The sequence below is a fragment of the Triticum dicoccoides genome, chromosome 5B (assembly GCF_002162155.2).
Source record: "Triticum dicoccoides isolate Atlit2015 ecotype Zavitan chromosome 5B, WEW_v2.0, whole genome shotgun sequence".
NCBI lineage: Eukaryota > Viridiplantae > Streptophyta > Magnoliopsida > Poales > Poaceae > Triticum > Triticum dicoccoides.
The window spans coordinates 250,933,748-250,948,578 of NC_041389.1; the positions used below are offsets into that span (position 1 = coordinate 250,933,748).

At 43.8% G+C, this 14,831-nt stretch overlaps 3 long non-coding RNA genes across 13 annotated transcripts; 2 read left to right on the forward strand and 1 right to left on the reverse strand.

The window, feature by feature from the left end:
• Nucleotides 1–353: 353 nt before the first annotated feature.
• LOC119308258 lies at nucleotides 354–2,810 on the forward strand. Of its 2 annotated transcripts, none has more exons than XR_005149984.1 (5): nucleotides 354–959; nucleotides 1,415–2,174; nucleotides 2,294–2,376; nucleotides 2,479–2,643; nucleotides 2,730–2,810. It is a non-coding gene; the product is annotated as an uncharacterized LOC119308258 (long non-coding RNA). The 2 variants fall into 2 exon arrangements; XR_005149983.1 differs by having other exon boundaries at nucleotides 356–959; nucleotides 2,744–2,810.
• LOC119308259 lies at nucleotides 728–10,953 on the reverse strand. 2 transcript variants are annotated; one of them, XR_005149986.1, is made up of 5 exons: nucleotides 10,660–10,953; nucleotides 10,389–10,572; nucleotides 1,161–1,223; nucleotides 909–1,014; nucleotides 728–816 (listed from the first exon to the last, which is right to left on the reverse strand). It is a non-coding gene; the product is annotated as an uncharacterized LOC119308259 (long non-coding RNA). The 2 variants fall into 2 exon arrangements; XR_005149985.1 differs by having other exon boundaries at nucleotides 909–1,223.
• On the forward strand, nucleotides 2,976–8,009 carry LOC119308257. Of its 9 annotated transcripts, none has more exons than XR_005149976.1 (6): nucleotides 2,976–3,083; nucleotides 3,614–5,004; nucleotides 5,105–5,270; nucleotides 5,851–6,868; nucleotides 7,127–7,486; nucleotides 7,711–8,009. It is a non-coding gene; the product is annotated as an uncharacterized LOC119308257 (long non-coding RNA). The 9 variants fall into 9 exon arrangements; XR_005149977.1 differs by having other exon boundaries at nucleotides 3,614–3,847; nucleotides 4,697–5,004; nucleotides 5,105–6,868; XR_005149980.1 differs by having other exon boundaries at nucleotides 3,614–3,847; nucleotides 4,720–5,004; nucleotides 5,105–6,868.
• Nucleotides 10,954–14,831: the final 3,878 nt, after the last annotated feature.

Genomic DNA, 14,831 nt, shown 5'->3' on the forward strand with positions numbered 1-14,831 from the left:
ATAATTTAGTACTTCAAAAAATTTCCAAAAATATAAAAAATAGAATTTAAAAGTAAAATTTTCAATAAATAATGAAATATTTGTGGATTCAAAAAATGTCGTAATGTTTTAAAAAACATTCCCAAATTTAAAAATATTCACAATTTCAAAAAAATGCATGATTTTTTTAAAGTTCATGTACTAAAAAATGTTAATGGAATTCAACAAAATGTTATCGGTGATTTAGCAAAATGTTGTCATGGTATTTAGAGACTATATTTTTTTTCTCCCGTTGCAGCGCACGGGCCCTTTTGCTAGTAATAAAGCGGCGAGCGTTTCTGGTCGTCCGTTGTCATCATTTTTTCAGAAAAGACCCTCTGTTTCTAAGAATTCAACCCACAGTCCTATTTTAAATGGTCAATCAAAAAACGTTTTGTACTTACAAAAATGTCCCTGCATTGTTTATTATTCTACTCGCATCGCTATTTGAATTGCTAAACAAAGACCACACACAGGCACGACCACGGGCTCTCCTCCTCGCGTACAGGTACGGCGCAGCCGCCGCCGCCATGCGCGGCCGCGCGGCCGGTCTTCTTCTCCAACCATCCGCCGCCTCCCCATCCACTTCCAATCTTTTCGGGCGCCACCCTAAACCTCCTTCGCTGCTCGCCCCATGCGTCGCGCTGTGCGGGATTCCTCGCTGACCCGCCCTTCACAGTTCCATTGTATCCCCTTCTCCAGCGTTCCCTTCAGCCACTGCCAACTCCAGCCACCGCCCTCCCGTGCTCCTCTCCTGCAAGATCGAGGCAACCCGGGGAGGGACAGCAAGACGGCACCCTGGGGAGCCAGATCCAGGAGAGGCAAGATAAGGATGGCAGCAGAACGGGGGCATGAAGTGCAGCGTATGCACAGATGGGTTGAGCACTCACTGCGTTTGTCCATGATCATGACTACTATCTTCATCCAACGATACTTGCAAGGTAAGAACAAATCTGTGTGCATAACCTACCTTCAAGCAGAGAGGATTGATTGTTTCTGCAATTGTACAAATTGGATGTGAAAAAACGACTCTGCATGTTTACATGAAGCTAGATTCCTGGAAAATAAGTGTTTTTGCACAGTATATCAAAATGAAACTGCTAATTATTAAGTTACATATGTTCTTTGTTTCCCGATCATACCTTTAGCACCTGATTAACAAGATATGTGTCTTTTATGTCGGAAATTCCATCTGAATCTGAATCCTGACAAAAGACAAACACAAAATGATTAGGAGGGACTATTTATGCATTACGAGTATATTGGGAAGGGAATCTGTGTTATACAAGTTAGTGCCAATGGAGAGGCAATCTCTAAGGAAAAAGTAGTTCACTTATCATCAATAGAAGACACTGAGTTCATAAATAAGTGATGGACGGGTATCAATTATTTTCAGGAGGCCATCATGTTGACAAGAAAGTTGCTGCTCAGCCTATTTTTACAACCAGAAAAATGCAATTCTACGAGAAAGTAAATGTAGGATTTTTTTAGGGTGCATCTATAGAGCAAACATGTGTTAAACAACAGTTTGATTTGGATGTTAGAAGTAAAGAAAGTTGTAAAACCAAAGCAGCATTGGTTAGGATTCTTACAAAAAGTGTGATCTGAAGTAAGAAATCTCTACTCCTAATAGACGAGTTGGTTGAATAGTCCCACCACTTTCAACCGGTTTATTTTCAACCGGTTATTTTTCGTTCCCCCCCCCGCACCCACGCACGCAGCCAAAAATCAGGCCTAAAAAAACCACTCTATCGATCGCGTGACTCGGAGGCCCGTCAGCTGATCCCCCGACCAAGGAAGGCACGACCCGCTGCCCCTCTCTTCTAGGGTTTCAAGCGGCGGCGACACAGGCGGTGGCGACGGCGGTTGGCCCGCACCACCACTCACGTCTGTCGCCACGGCCACATGCCTCGTCGCGACGACATCGACGCCACCTACGCACCGCACGATGTCGCGCCTCGCTCGCCTTCTTCGACGATGCCCGATGCAGCCAAGCCAGGTGTGCCTCTGCCTTAGCCGACGCAGTCGGCCATGACCAGCAGCAATCCCCAAGCCTGACTCGCCGCTGCCGCCTGCCGCGGCTCCGCCTCCTCCTCTGCCGCCAGGGCGCTGTGTGAGGATAGCCGCCGCTTCATCCAAGGACGCTCTTATCAAAGGTATGGCCTCATCGTTCTCCCACCTCGGTGTGGATTCCGTCGTAGAAATTGTGGTGCTGGATAGTGGATACTGACCGCCCACTTTCCTGTCTTCGCTTTTCTCCCATCCGAAACCCTAGGCCGGGGCGCTGCTGACGGATGCCGCATCTGAGTCCATGGCGGACCTCTTCCCTTCATCTCTTCTCTATTCGGCCCTGTGAGAGTGAGGACGCACGTGCATTCATGCGTGCTGAAATGAGCGTCTCCAAGTTTGAACAAAAATGGTTATGTTTAACTGGTACTGGCTTTTTGATGGAACCTGCAGCTTGGAACACACTGCTCGAAGGTGACGGGATGCCTGGGGCAACTGCTGATGCCGGAGAGGGTCAGCTATTCTGAACTGGATTGGGGAGATCAGTTTTTGTCAGCGAGAGGGCTATAAGGAGGGCCATGGCATTGGTCGGGGAGGAGAACACACTGATCAAGATAAGTAAGAGCTTATGTGCCCAACTTTTGTTTTGCAGTATTCAGACTGTTCCATTGTTCGTTTCTGCATGTATTGTACCTGATGACCAGTTTTTGTGTTTCAGAGCAATCATTTGAGGACGTACCTGATGCAGAGGGCGAATCAAGAGAAATGGATGCTCCATTTAGAGGCAAGACTTGCTTTAACCTTTTTCTCTGTATAGACAAGATTGAATGTTGCAACAATAGTCAGAAACGTGGTCTTGCTTTCACCTTTTTCTCTGTAGAGATAATTGTACCAACTGTATCTTCTTGAGGTTGTGCGTTACTGATTCAGTTTTCCATCTTGTGAAATTTAGGTGGAGTGCGTAACAGTACCATGCCCCTCTCTCCTCCAAACTGGATCAGGAAAAGCGGCCTTGCTGGGCAATGATTCAATCCAAAAGGCAAGAGCTCTTTCAGAAGGTAGGAGGTTTAACACCTGTTTACTTTATCTAAACACTGAAAGTGCTTTCTTACCACTTATTTTGTCCATGGTGGCGTATGTATGGCTGCGAGTAGTTTAGGATCTGTTCATCCCATGTTCTGTTAGAAATTATGTCACTATTCATTAACAACAAGGCATTGTAATATAATATTTGTTGAACCAGCATATTTTCCACAGTTGCCTGGATATTTGTTATACTTACAACTGAAGATATATTTGGATGTGCTTAGCTTGTTGAGCATTTCTATTCCATATTAATATACAATGACTTCAAGTAGTTTTATACTAATTAGGGTCCACCTAATTGATGGCAGTATATTTCTTTAGTTCACCGCTGATTTGTGACCTCCTAATGAACCTGGAGTCCGTATATGCTATACAATAATATATATTTAAAAGCAATATTTTTTTATGTTCTATCTGATGGAATTTATTTTCTGAGACGTTCATTGAATATTTCATAATTTTGATGGCCTCTTGATTCATGTCATTAACAGTTATTTTTCAGTACTTTTCAGAAAGGCAATATCTCTTTTACTGGCCAATGGGGTTCTCTCTTCTAAAATTGGACTAAAATTTCCCAGTGGGTTCTCCAATTTAACTCTTTCTAAAACCTTTAGAAGCTATGAAAGAAAGGGAATAACCTTCCACTTGTCATGTACATCCTCTTAAGGTCTTCTCTCTTCTATGTCAAAGCATCGCAAAATTACACAGTCTATCATTTAGTGTTGGATATTCCAAGGTATAACTTCCTTCTCTACATATATATTCATTTTGTATGTTTTTCTAATTTGTGAGGGTGATTTCTGCCTGTACGTATTAATTGATCCATATATAAAATACCAGCACTCAAATTTTGTCAAAGAGGTTGGCCTGTTAAATGTAGCATTGTGGTGCTCAACAGATTCTATTTACAATTTTAGTGTTCAAGTACAAACAAGTTATACGCATATTTCAAACTCACTGGTGGTGTCAATCTTGATTCACTTTTTTTGGATTCAGCAGCTATATGTTATAGGCATATTCTCACTGTAAAAATGCCCTAAATGTGAGGCCTTGACTTACCTTTTCTTTTTGAAATTATTACTTTGCCATTGTTTCGATGTTACCACCACCACATGGTTGTACTCTTCCACATAAGATCGACTCTACGTTTAATCTGTAGTAATTTAGTTGACTGATTTTGCATGCTAATAATTCAATAGATGGGCACAACTTTTTTTGGAGGGAAATAGATGGTTACAACTTAACAATGTTGGGTGCATTATGTTCTGTCAAGACTTAATATATGGGGGCTATCGGTCATGCACCTTTTCTTCTTTTGTATTTGGGAGTATTTTGTATATTTTGTGCAATATGATTTGTGAAATATTTTTGGCCAAATATGTTTTTCGCCATCTGCGGATGATTTTGGAAAACATAGGTTGACATTGATATCAATCTATCTAAAGAAAATGATATTGATTCTTCCTCGTGCTCTATTATTAGTGATCCTGTAACAACTTTCTTATCCATTCATACAAGTCAAAGATGCGCACATTGTTGCTTCCTTGTGCTTTGTTAATATTGATTTTCTAATGGATTTTTATAGATAAATTTATGTGCATGGCACAGATTAACAGTTTGGCCAGGCTTTTGTACTGAGCGATGTCATTTTGAAAAAAAAAACTGAATAAACTACAGCCCATCAGACGAGAAAAGGCTGATTCTGCCAATTCAAGTTCGATGTCTGGCTAGGTGTCTTGTGCAGACTTGACATGGGCTATGTTGGACACTAGCAAGTGTTCCCAATCACATCTTAAAGAAATTCAAGTTCGCTGCAGGAAAGGTTTGCTCTTTCAAAATCAATGCACTTGTGAGTACCAAGCTGAATAAGGTTTATTATGCATGCTGAATAAGGTACTGAAATGATCTGAATTTCAAACTCTGTTTTCTTTGCTTGCTTGGTAGTACAGTCTGCAGTACATAACACATCTTCTTGTTTTTTTTTCTGTTATAGTTTCATTTTTCAGAAACTTGTCAAAGGACGAGACGACGGACTTTAGAGAATTTGACTCCCAGTATAGTGATAAATAGAGGGAAAATTAACCTTAAGGTCCTAAGGGCTGCTTTATAAAAGCTTTGTACCAAATTTACTGAATTAGAAATAACAGTTGATACAGCTGGTATGTTAATCTCACAACCCTGACGTTGAACATTTCCTTCTTTTGTCCTGTATATGCACACTTACCTTCCTGCAACTGTATGTACTTCCTCTGTAAGGAAATATAAGAGCGTTTAGAATACTAAAGTAGTGATCTAAATGCTCTTATATTTCTTTACGAAGGGAGTATTAACTAGCCAATTGCTTTCATTTAATTATCATTATTCTGGAACATGTTGCTCACTTTATATTAAACATTTTAATTAGAATAAGCTATCCAAGGAGGTTTTATTAGGAAAATTTAGTTTATGTGACTTCTTTTATTTGAACAAGCATACGCATCTCCATTTTTTCATTTTAGTTGTTTATTTGTATAGTTGGAACATTAGTTTGGTGTGAGTTTCAGCTACCTGCTTGTTATTGAAACTGCAAGAACTCGCTAGCTTTTGTCAAAAGAAATGGAATGTGATGGAAGTAAACGAAGATAAGGTGTTTTTGTTGATCCTTGTGTCTGATTTTAGGGGGTGTGTGTGTGTGCCTAATCACTGTAAATAGTAAATACTCTACATTTATGACAGCGAAATCCTTGTGAATATGGACAGATGGAGGTGTATGAACGGGCAGTTCTTGCAGTTACTTATTCAGTGGACATATGGTGTAATTATTGTCAGTTTGCGATTTCAACATACAATGACCCAGATGTCATCAGAAGGTAGCAATTGAATATCGGGACTATTCCGATGAAGTTTTTTTAATATATTTTTATAGTGTCTTGACTTTTGTTAACTACCGCATTTTAGGCTGTATGTGTATATATAGGAATACATACATGGCAAGAAGGGATTTTACAATACCTAGGACCTGCACAGGAATGCTTGATGAAATGCTTTATAATATTTTAGCACTGTTTTTCGGCGGTCCTTGTGGTAGGAAAGTGATCCATTCTTCGAAAACTCATCTACTACTACTCACCAAATCACATCGTTCCATATATGGACTAACTGAGAATCTGGGATTTTTCCATCAATCGCACTGCCTTTCCATCTCCTCCATCAACAAGCGATCAATCTTCCACATCGCAAAAAAAAGAAGAGAGTCAATCTTCCAAATCACTTCATTCCATATATGGACTAACTTGGAATCTGGGATTCCATCGATCGCGCTGCCTACATGCCCCTCCAACAAGCGATCAATCTCAACACAGAAGGCTCTTTGTTTTCTTGACGCTCGTGGCTTTTGTAGCAAATTCTATTTGTTCTTCGCCGCTTTGGGTTGTGGGGCTTACTTCCTAGCCCCGCCTGCTTGTTGTACCACCGCCCACTTTGTGGCTCTAGCGCCAGCGCCAGCCTGGGACATCTCTCTATCCGGGCCGGCATACCGGGATGTTGCAGGGCCGCCGTCACCTCGAGAAGGGGCGAGGAGTCCATCGTATGCCCAGTTGATGTCCCTGGGTACTCACTGTGGCACGAAGAGTCCCTCACCGTTGTCCTCTTCGACCAGCATAACAACGACGGGTCAGCCTGTGCACACTACAAACTGAGGGCGCAGATGTGCCACGCACAAGACACAAGGGTGACAAGGCCAGGAGCGGCAGCAGGCGGCGGTGGAGCACGCAGCAAGGTACGCACAGAAAATGGCCACAAGTGATGTAGTATCATGTATCTTGGTGTCTATTGTTCTTACTGCTGTTTCGTACTCAAATTTCATCATAGCACGTTCCTCATCTGGTTCAAAGGAAACGTGTATTATGGCACTGTTGAAACATTCCATCGATGTATGTTAGATCGCCCTATACAGAGTAGTTGAACATGTCCATGTGTTTTTCTTGTTTGTTCATTCCTTCAATCTCCTGGATGTGAATCTTATGCTCTCCTACAGGTGGATTTTCTGAAGATCTTGTGATTTTCTAAAGAACATGTCTGCTTGTTCAGGAGGCAAATAACTGAAGCTGAAGGCTCTTTTCTGAATGATGATAAATCTAGGAGAGGATGACGAATTAGTTTGTGCAAATCTCCCACTGATTTGTGTCCTCGAAGTCCTTTCTTGCATGGTTTTTATAATACGGATTAGACATTTCTTGCTTGCAAACAACTTATTGCATCTCTTCTTGTTGCATGAACAACCATATATATACTCCTAGAGCGGCAGAGCTAATGCATCAGGATAGGCAAGCATCATGGCACATTGGTGCAGTGCATCTTGAAGGATAACAACAGTATCTTACGAGAGTGGAACAACGTAATGCGAACACACACTTTATATTCAGTTGTTCATCTTTCCTTGATATTTCATTCATGTCTACATTGCATTGTACCTTGTGGACAGACCTGCCAGATTCAAATCGTGTTTCATTGATGAATGGTTATATAAGTCGTTCATTCAGATAGACATCCGTTTTCATTCTAATTCATAACTTTTCCTGAAGGAGCAGCCTAACCCGTGAATTGTGTTTTTTGATTCAGATTTTCAATCGGCAAAATGATTTGGTGTAATACAAGCTTCCTGGGGAAATCTGGTTTAGCTTTCAGTCCAGCTTTGATGATAAAATAACATCAGCCTACCTCGAACATAACTTTAATAAAGAAATCTTTGCAAGGAATATGTGTGATCTCGGAGGAGCCAAGTTGCAAGGAGCTAATGGGACACGAAATGCTTGTTTTTCTTTGCTCTGATCTTTCAAATTTGTGGATAAAATTTCACCCAACTATAATATGATGTCATCAAATGATACAGAATGCCAATACTACATGTTGTTTTACTACATGCTGTTTTCAGGCTGTGCTGCATCATTTTTTATCAGCCATCATGTTCTTGCAAGAAGTTGTCCAGATAATGGTGGCATGACCAGTGTTTTTTCTTGGCCGAGATTTTCGGAAACTGATCGAAAACCGGCCAATCACTATGTCATATGTCAAATACGGCGAAAACCCAGCGAAAAATTCAAATATCACCGAAAAATCTGAATTTATACGGCTGACATATGTCAAATACAGTTCGTATGCCCTTGTGAACACAAGATAACACTTGGCTAGCCACTTCGACAGGCCAATCACTATGTTAAAAAGAGGCTTAAACATATTATATTGATACACAAAAATTCTGAATTCAAAATTCATTTGAAAATTCCGAGAATTTCTGGAAACCGGTTTTCTTGGTTCCTACCGAAAAAAATGAGAATCGATGAAAAAAACATGGGCATGACATGGCAGCAATAAAATAAAAACATTCACGATAAAGTGCATTCATTCTTGTCTACACAAGACATCTTTTGTGCAATAGGTATATTGCCATGTGAGAGTTGCATAGGAGAGTTGCGTTCATAGAAATGCATCATAGAAAGTACATAGGAGAGTTGCATAGAGGAAGGGCGAGAGCACACCAATTGCACAGGGAAAAAAAGAAAATGGAAACGCAAAATGAAAAACTCAATAGAAGAATTGTATGTAAGATGTCGGTCACGAGCCAGCGCGCACATGAGCGTTCCTATAGTAGGTCCTAAGGCACACACAATTTTTGATTAGTACTAGCATGCATGTCAATGAAGATCACATGTTGTGCCTAATCTGTAATAGTTGGTCCGTCATTCTTTTGCCTATAGTTCATGATTTCTTTTCAGTTATGTAATTTAGAAAATAAGTATGTTATTGTCCAATCATACCATGTCAGTATAGGTTATGGAGGATGGGGATTATTAGTGAAAAAGCATAGGTCAAGCTTGATATGTTTTCATCTATAGTTACCTAACCTCTTGTACAAAGTAGTCATGCATTTTTTGATTATCAAGCTTCAACTGCATGATGCTTCCGTTCATTAACTCCATCTTTTTTAGGTTCGTTATAAGCAAGGTTGACACATAATTGAGGAAGATGATGTCCATCGATTTCGACAGCGGCAACTATGTACGTTGTAGGGCCTATTGGAGAAGACATTCACAAGACCACAGTGGGCTTTTATGAGTTCAGACCAGAGATGCTTCCTAAAGTATATGCATGATAGCCCGTAGCAACGCACGGGCGTTCTACTAGTCTGTTTAGTTTGTGGGCTGGAAGTACCACATATAAGCTTAGTCCATGTGAATTGGCACACTGTTTGGAACAAAATGAAACTTAGCAGTATAGTTTGGTAGTTAAACTATTCCTTAGTTTTAGTTTTAGTATATGTTCAGTTCTGTTTTCTTGTGATGTGAACCTAATGAACAGAAAAGCCTTATGGTGTATTATTTTTTATACATGCAACAAGTCTGTAAATTTAGTTTTCTGTTATAAAATCGCTCGTCAGCAACTGAATCAGGGGGAAATTTATGAAAAGTGAACTAGCAGACAAACTGTAGTAGTTTCCAGCTAATTTTATAAATTCATCCCAGTGAACTTTTGTGTAAATTGGTCTTTTTATTCTCATATCTTGGAATATAAATGAGGAACCTCAAATTTTTTTTACATTTGGTTTTGTATGATGGCCATGGCTACATACAACCATAGTATACATCAATTTTGTGTTGATGTATGAAGGTAAAATGTATAAAAAATGTCTGTGCTTATTATACTTACTTCGTGGTTTGTTATTTAGCTCTTCTTTAGCCCAGCTGCAATTCCTAAAGGTTGGTGCAGACACTCAAAAGTGCCTCCTAGAGCAGTAGAGATGTTGTCTCTACAACGTTAACACATCGATCGGTGTATCTGAATGTATACATTTGCAACCTTCAAATTTAGAACTAGCAGATTTTTGCTGCTACTGTTACTTAAAAAGAATGATGTCTCATGTGTACATTTCCAAGGTGCTTTGCATTCTGTATAGTGAATGTACTGATTCCACTAGATCCACCATGGATCTGCATACATTGGAGATACCCAATCATCAGGAATAAATATAGCCAGGAGTCTAGGACGTTTCACCTCCTTTTGCATATGAGTAACTGTGGAAACGTAGTTCACACTCCATTTGAGTAAGCATCATTTACTTTGCTATTTCTCAGTTAGTCGAGGCATGTTGTTCTAACAAAAGATATACGAGATTCCAACTCAGGTGCTCAGTGTAAGAGATTTACAGCCAGTCCCGGTCCAAAGAAGAAGCAAGTGCAGTGAATTGCTAGCCGTTTGCAATCATCACATAGAGAAAAAATTAGCAAGAGAGATTTTCTTACAAGGAAGGATTCACCGGGGGAGAGGTGACTAGCATGAAGACGGTGGACCAGACGGTGCAGGCCATCTCGGGCAAGCTGGCGGCTGTCAGTCAGCGACCCCCCCCCCCTCTGTCATCGGTAGAAGCTGCCCCGCCGGAACCACAACCTTCTCCACATACCCGTCGCCGGTAAGCAGCGCGTACACCTGCAAATGCAACAGCATATGCAAAAAAAGTGAGGTTCAGAGCAGCAGCGGCCATCAGCAAATTCACCATGGGGGCACGCTTGGCACCTGGTACCGATAGCCCAGCACGGGGGGTGTTGGCCCCGAGCGCGACGATGGTGCTGGAGCACTCAAGCCCCAGGTAGGGCGAGGCGCCGGCCGGCGGCAGGTACCGGCCCTGCCGCTGGACCGTGTCACCGCGATTGACGCCGACAGTGGACACCCCGACAAGCAGCTTGCCCTCCCCCGACGCCGAGAGATCCTCGACCTCGTGCACCTGCAGCGCCTCCGGCCCACCGGGGCTCGCAGTCGCCACCACCACCATCGTTGCGTCCGCCCGCCTGCGCTCAGCTCACTTGCTTCCAGCTTGTGGCTCTCGGTAGCTCCGCGTGTACACGCCACTGCTCTACGGCTCTGCTCTCTACTTGGATACAGGGCTGGGCTTCTCCAACTAGATCCGGCCCAATAAAGTTGGACGGCAAAATGTGGTTACGACAAAGCTCATGCGAGGCGCTCTAAAAAAAAGGCAAAGCTCATGCGAGGCAATATAGAAAAATAACCATTTCATGTTCGTTTATACATTTAAAATAGTCCCACATTGCTCTCTTACAATGTATTTTATCAACTTATATACTTTAGCAATGCCTGACAAATCAACAAGTTGGGCAATAAGCGACCATTCTTGAGATTATAAGTCAATGGAAGAAAGACACATCCGATTTGTTGGAGTTGTGTCGAATATTGTGTACAAGGTAGGTTACAGTTGGACTTGTAGTTGTATTGTGTTTAGATAGGATATGGAGTCGTGTCCTAGTAGGACACTTGTATTCTAGGCCTCTCATATATAGTGGGGGTAGACACACGATGTAACCTATGCCAACATAATAGCACCGGAACGTAGGGGAAGCCGGCGGCATGTGCCGGCGTCCAGGGCGACCGGGTGCGGTATTGTGGGGTGCGGTATTGTGACGGTGTCACGGGGAGGTGCGCCCATAGTCAGGCCCCGGGGATGTAGCCATGATCGGTGAACCTCGTTAACAAATCTCGGTGTCATGCTCATGTGATTGCTTGGTCCTCGAATGATCGACAGTATGTCTTGGATTTATTTTAACAAATGGTATCATGAGCTAGGTTTTCGAAGATTAAGGACTGTTGATCTAGAGGGGCGCTTTGCAAGAAAATCGTCGAATTGGATCGCGGTGCAGGACAGTTGCGATGGAGCGGATCGTTGTCACGCGGTACGTATTTCCGTGTTCGATCAGGGCAGTCGCTAATGGTAGCAGCGAATCAAAGACGACAGATACGAAGCGCGTGGAAGCAAGAACCGTTCGGCAGTAGGAATCGCAAGCAGTGCGGTGGCATAGCGGACGCGTGGGGGCGGCAGCGTGGAATTGAAGGCAGCTGCAGGCCAAACGGGGGCGCGGTGAAATGCTGGCCCAGCTAGGCTGGCCGAGGCCGCAAGGCCCATGGCGCGAGGCAGCTGCTGGCTGCGGTGCAGCCGAGCGTTGCCCAGTCGTTCGCGTATACGTGCAGGTATTGACTTGTACGTGAGTATTGCTACTGAATATGCAAGGCAAGTTGAGATTTGTTTGAGACAAAAAGAAGAAGCAACCAGGATCACGTGTGTGCATGGGAGCAGTTTAGAGGGGTCATGTTCTGCTAGGAGGTGCATGGAGAAGCAACAAGCAAATAATGACTGGAAAAAAGAAGATTTGTGCAGTTTGCATGGAAGTTTTTTCTGGGTCGGTTTGCTAAGATGGCTTGGAACACGTGGACAGGCTGCGGAGGCGCGTGGATAAGTGCGGCATGCAGGGTCATGCATACACATGGCGTCTAAGCCATGCACAGATGTGTGGGTGGACACGACGCAGGGTGGAGCATGGTTGCAGTCGGATATGTTCGGTTGGGTCGGACTAGACAGTCTGACGGATCGACGCGAGTCGGTTGGAACAGAAAACGGTGGTGGGATTGGCGACAACGACATAGGAGCGTGATGCTGATGGTGACCGACTTCTGGGGCGTGGAAACACGTGGTGCAGGCCTGAGGGCTTGTGTGACTTCGACAAGATTATGGCGTAGGGTTGATTCAAGGTGATGTACACGCGGAGCTTGAAGTCGACGGGGCGCGAAGGTGGACTGATCATCTACCGTGGAGTCATGTTGAAGGTGGAGCTGGAGTCTGGAAGACTTCACTCCGTGCTGATTGAGGGGCTACAGTGTAAGTCGACAGAGAGTCGAAGCCTATTCAGCGGGAAAAAGCGAGGGACACGTAGTTTGGACTGGAGCCCAGTGGTCTGATGGAAGCGTGAAACTCGTCATCGGTCGGTTATGATCGGTGGTACTCTGCAGTGGGGGTTGAGTGGTGTGGGTTCGTGACCCTTGAGACTCGACCGGGACAGCGGAGGCTCGACGCGGTAATAGCGGTGAGGCGTGCGGTACGCACGGGGCATGGAGACGGGCCAGGGCTCTGGTGGTCATATATGTGGTGAGACAACTGCGAATTTGACTCGGGATGACTACAAGCAATGGTGAAATTCCTTCAAGTTTCAGACAGGCGGTCAAGAAAGGAGCGGTGATGTTGAGTTTAGATAATTCTTATGTGTGACATCCAATATGTGAGTTGTTCACTTTCACGCAGGTCAGTGATCAGTGTGTGATGGCGTTGGACTGATACTCTGGAAGTTGGGAGCACAAACTAGAGTAACAAGAAACTTAATTTTGCTCGAGTGTTGACTTTGGTAAAGAAAAGAAGGGACTACAAGTTGCAGGTGGAGTCACATGGAGTCTTTGGAGTAGCAGCGGTGCTCATGGGATAAAATCAAGTTCAATGTACATGGAAGTTTGACGCATTAACGAATTCAAGGTGGTGGAGAATATTCGCCAAGGTGGAGTTTGTTGGAGTTGTTTCGAATATTGTGTACAAGGTAGGTTACAGTTGGACTGTAGTTGTATTGTGTTTAGATATGATATGGAGTCGTGTCCTAGTAGGACACTTGTATTCTAGGCCTCTCATATATAGTGGGGGTAGACACATGATGTAACCTATGCCAACATAATAGCACCGGAATGCAGGGGAAGCCGGCGGTATGTGCCGCGTCCAGGGCGACCGGGTGCGGTATTGTGACGGTATCACGGGGAGGAGCGCCCGTAGTCAGGCCCCGGGGATGTAGCCATGATCGGTGAACCTCGTTAACAAATCTCGGTGTCATGCTCGTGTGATTGCTTGGTGCTCGGATGATCGACGGTATATCTCGGATTTATTCTAACACGATTAAATCAGTTCTGTATTGGTGATGGGCTTATGAAAAAGAGACCCGGTTAAATCAGTCATGCACTGATGCGAACAACAGTGGGATGTAGGACACGGCAGTTCGGCCTGTGCTGGCCGCCGGTCGACCACATAATACAACAGAGGAACGACCACTACATACTAATCAGACGACATGTGCTTGCGATCATATTTTTGTCATGGGCAGTCGAGCGTGCATGCTTGCTAAACCTAAATTTTGTTGCTTGCAAGAGCTTCTTTTGAAGGTCCGCCAGACTTAATTCACCTCCCGCCTCCTCAGAACAGGAGATGAAGCCGTGGTTATATTATTCAAAGGAGGTCATCGCAAAGAGAACATTGACTTAAGTGGCAAGCCAGCGTCTAAATGCAAATTATTTACATTTTGATGTCGCGTGTTATATTGTGATCAGAAGGCCGGGAGAAGATAGATGCATGGATACACGAACTCTCCCAGTTGCATAGGATATATTCCATTAAGTTCTCGCCTTCAATCAGTTCCGTGCATAATCATTCTCAATCGGTATATCGTTTTTAACATCAGCACCTTGTTATTTTTCTCCCGTTGCAATGCACGGGTATTTGTGCTAGTGTACACATATATGCGGTCGTACGTCGTCGGCGTTTTTACAGAAAAGTACCTCTGTATTTTAGTATTCAACCCGCAATCCTTTATTAAGTGAGAAAAACGTTTCGTTCAGGTTGTTTTTCTAAACGCCCCCTGTAGTTTCCAATACTCAACCCTCGGTCCACAAGCAAAAAATAGAGCACGGGCTCTCCCTCACCTCCCGATCCCAACCGCCAGGAGGCGACCGACCCCGGCAACGCTCGATCCGTTGCCGCGACGCGCGCCGGTCGGCGCCGGCGAGCACAGCACCCTGCACCACCGCTAAGCCTCAGATCCTCCTCTCCTCCATGCGCACCCGAGCTCGTCACTGTGCGCCGCCCGGGAGGG